Source organism: Mandrillus leucophaeus, unplaced genomic scaffold (assembly GCF_000951045.1).
Source record: "Mandrillus leucophaeus isolate KB7577 unplaced genomic scaffold, Mleu.le_1.0 Scaffold69, whole genome shotgun sequence".
NCBI lineage: Eukaryota > Metazoa > Chordata > Mammalia > Primates > Cercopithecidae > Mandrillus > Mandrillus leucophaeus.
Genome location: NW_012107474.1, coordinates 2773626 through 2777777, shown reverse-complemented (window position 1 = coordinate 2777777; position 4152 = coordinate 2773626). Strand labels below are relative to the sequence as shown.

At 46.0% G+C, this 4152-nt stretch overlaps 1 protein-coding gene across 3 annotated transcripts in view; it reads left to right on the top strand.

The window, feature by feature from the left end:
* PKNOX1 (PBX/knotted 1 homeobox 1) overlaps positions 1–4152 on the top strand; it is a 32759-nt gene that overhangs the window by 22242 nt on the left and 6365 nt on the right. The window lies entirely within an intron of this gene.

Here is a 4152-nt window from a genome sequence, read left to right as displayed (position 1 = left end):
ACTAAAAATACAAAAAATTAGCTGGGCGTGGTGATGGGCGCCTGTAGTCCCAGCTACTTGGGAGGCCGAGGCAGGAGAACAGCGTGAACCCAGGAGGTAGACCTTACAGTGAGCTGAGATGGTGCTGCTGCACTCCAGCCTGGGCAACAGAGCGAGACTCCGTCTTAAAAAAAGAAAAAAAAATAACTATTTCTCTAGGGTGCTGCTGTCCCCTAAGCCCCACACTCATACAAAACGGTGATGTGAGGCCGGGTGCGGTGGCTCACGCCTGTAATCCCAGCTCTCGGGGAGGCAGAGGTGGGAGATAGCTTAAGACCAGGAGTTCGAGACCTGCCTGAGCAATATAGCGAGACCTCATTCTCCACAAAAAGGAAGAAGAAGAAAAAAAGGTATAACAGAACTGTGATGTGTTGTTAGTGGATGCACCTTGGGATGGTGGGAGGCCAAAAGTGAGAGGTCCTGCCCCATGGGGGGACCCTCTGCTGCTTTTTCTTGTGGAGGTCCTGCTCCATGGCAGAGGCTGGGAGCCATTCCTAGGAGAGAAACGCCCAGGAGGACATTTCATAAAACGTCCCCTTCTAGTCCTGCTGTCAGACGTCGCTGTGGACACTTAGACTGTGGCCACAAGCCCGTGTTCCTAAGTGGCACTGAAGTGGGGGGTGGTCTTCCATTTTGGTTATTAGTCACTTGTCTCATTTTTTAAATTTACTTATTGTTCAGATGTAGGGAAGCAATTTCAGCTTAATAAAACTGGCATGCATAAAAGAAGAAAGCACAAATTCTTCCAGTTGTAAACATTATTATCTTTGTCTTAACTGTGCTAAAATGTGAGCTTGTCGAAGTTCCAGCAGGAAAGTCTTCGTCTTTGTGCAATCGTGTGTGCAGGAGGCGCGCCTCGGGGTTGCGTAAGCACTTCCGCGATCCTGCACTCTTGCCATTCTTTTAGATTTGTGTAGTCACAACAGACTGTACTATTTGCGTTATTTCCTGTTAAATCTTTTAAATAGAATATTAACAAAACTTTAAAGATTCGGAGTATGTTGTTGCTGCGATGGTTGTTACCTACTGCTCGTGTTCTTGGTGGTTTTCCTGGAGTCTATGTGGAAACCACATGCTTTGGCTGGGGCACACCCGTGGTGGGTGGGCTGAAGGGGGAGGGATGCTTCTCTGGATGTGCTGGTGCCCGGTCACTGCTCAGCACCCTCCCGCTTTCCTTCGTTCATGATTTCTGGTGTTCCCTGACTTGCCACTATGTTGCATTAACAAATTGTCTTATCTAGGTTTAGTATCAACTTTTGATTTTTAGTATTATTAACAGTTTAATAATGTAACTTTTAAAAATTCTAAATTTCTGAACTGTTTAATATTTGTAGCTATTTTTACTTTTTCTGACTTTCTTTTCTTTTATATTTACAAACATTACATCTTGGAGTGAGATGTACACACCCATCATTAGCTCATGCCTCTGCTAGTAGCAGCTTTGAATAAGAAGGATTTAAAAACACATTACAGGCCGGGCACGGTGGCTCATGCCTGTAATCCCAGCACTTTGGGAGGCCGAGGGCGGATCATGAGGTCAGGAGATCGAGACCATACTGGCTAACACAGTGAAACCCCATCTCTATTAAAAATACAAAAAATTAGCCGGGCGTGGTGGTGGGCGCCTGTAGTCCCAGCTACTTGGGAGGCTGAAGCAGGAAAATGGCATGAACCCGGGAGGTGGAGCTTGCAGTGAGCCGAGATCGCGCCACTGCACTCCAACCTAGGCGACAGAGCGAGACTCCATCTCAAAAATAAATAAATAAATAAAAATAAATAAAAACACATTACAGGCCAGGCACAGTGGCTCACACCTATAATCCCAGCACTTTGGGAGGCCGAGGCAGGCACATCATGAGGTAAGGAATTCGAGACCAGCCTGACCAACATGGTGAAACCCTGTCTCTACTAAAAATAGAAAAATCAGCTGGGTGTGGTGGCATGCACCTGTAATCCCAGCTACTCAGGAGGCTGAGGTAGAAGAATGGCTTGAACCTGGGAGGCAGAGGTTGCAGTGAGCCAAGATCGCACCATTGCACTCCAGCCTGGGCGACAGGGTGAGACTCCATCTCAAAAAAAAAAAAAAAAAAAAAAAAAACCAACACATTCCAATAGCAGTGGGACCTTCCCTCCCAGGTCTTGTTGGGGTTGTGGGTAGCCATGGAGCTTGTGCTGCAGGGATCACCAGGTTCCTCTAAATGAAGCATGGTGGGATCCGATCTGCTTCATTATTATTAAGACCATGTCCTAATCTGATTGTAGATATTTTAAAAACCGTAGACTTTTAAAATTAGGCAACATTAGAGCTGATCCAGTTCTAGTTCTGTTGTTTTGCAGAGGGGGGCACTAAAAAAAGAGAGAAGTTGTCACAGTGACACACCAGAGTAGAATCTGAGTCTAAAAGTAATGCTTTTATTTCCCTGGTACCATGAATGTGGCTACTCAGCTATCCAGACAGAGAAGTCTGGCTTTTACTAGACGAGCAATGTGTGACTCTAATAGGAGGTCAACTACTTTATCACTCGTGTTACTGAACAAAGAAGACAGAAATGAGGCCTTAAGCATGGTTGGTATTGCCGCTTCTGCATTAGGTTGGGGTAATGCGTGAATCTGGACGGGTTCTGGTTTCACAGGTACTTTCATGGGACGGATGTTGTTCTTCTTTCCGTTTCTTTCCATTGCAGCTTCTTTTGTAGCAAAGTGGCCCAGTCGGTGGCATAGGGTGGCAGGTGCAGCAGAACGCATGTCTGGGTCGCTATCTTTGTCCTCCAGTCACTGCAGGAGGAAGAGCCGGCCTGGGAATTTGCGTCTCCTTGCACTTGCTCAGATTTAAAGGCAACAGCTCAGAGCATAAGAATGGGAACTGAAGACAGCAGCCCTTAATCTTAATGTATTTTGAGATTGCTGTCATACTCATTTGATATGAAACAATGTCTACCCTGCCTTGCCAACCTGTGACTGTTGGGCCGGATGCGGTGGCTCACGCCTGTAATTCCAGCACTTTGGGAGACCAAGGTGGTCAGATCACAAGGTCAAGAGATCGAGACCATCCTGGCCAACATGGTGAAACCCCCTGTCTACTAAAAGTACAAAAATTAGCTGGGCGTGGTGGCGGGCGCCTGTAGTCCCAGCTACTCGGGAGGCTGAGGCAGGAGAATCACTTGAACCCGGGAGGCAGAGGTTGCAGTGAGCTGAGATCGTGCCACTGTACTCCAGCCTGTGCAACAGGGAGAGACTCCATCTCAAAAAAACAAAAACAGTGTCCAGCCTGCCTTGCCAACCTGTGATTGTTGCTGGTCTTGTTCTCTGTGGGGTCTTATCACAGGTGTGAGTTCCTAGTTTGACAGAGCCGCTAACATCTGTTGGGGATTTCATCACTGCTGGTGCATATGTGCCATGCTAGCCACATGTCTAGGGCTACTGGATGACTTACGCCTTCAATCATCTAAGAAACAGCTCATCATTGGGAATAGTTTTTGAAAAGATGCAGCTCTTGCCTTAGATCGTGTTTTGTGGTGAAACAAAAGGAGGTGGCAGTCCCATTCCCTGATGGCTCAGACATGTTGCCACCCAGAGGCTCTGCCACGTTGGTCATCTGGTGACGTCCAGACGAGTGCAGACTGCCCGATCGCCTCAGGCATGATGACACTACAGAAAGTCTTGCTGCTTTAACATTTTTCTTCCTTAGGGAAAATAGTGTCAGATTCACAAATTCAACAGTATCATTTATGTTGCTATGAGTATCTAGTTCACAAACACGCACTAAAGGAGTTAAGGCAAAAAAAAAAAAAAAAAAAAAGTGCCATAGACGAGTTGGTCCTTATTTACATGATTTTTAAAACAACAGGCTCTGTGTTTCTGGGCATTTAGATAATTTGGAATAGTGTTGAGTCTTCTTAAGTAGTTCTTATAGTGGAGAACATGAGTTATTCTTTGTAGGGTGGTTCATAGAGCAGCGTGTTTGTTGGGATTTGTTAATCCTGTATAGGGTCTTTATGAAGTCTGTTTTCATGGAAGCTTCTCTTTGTCAACCCCAGGTTCATCAATGCCAGAAGACGAATTCTTCAGCCAATGTTGGATTCAAGTTGTTCAGAGACCCCCAAAACAAAGAAA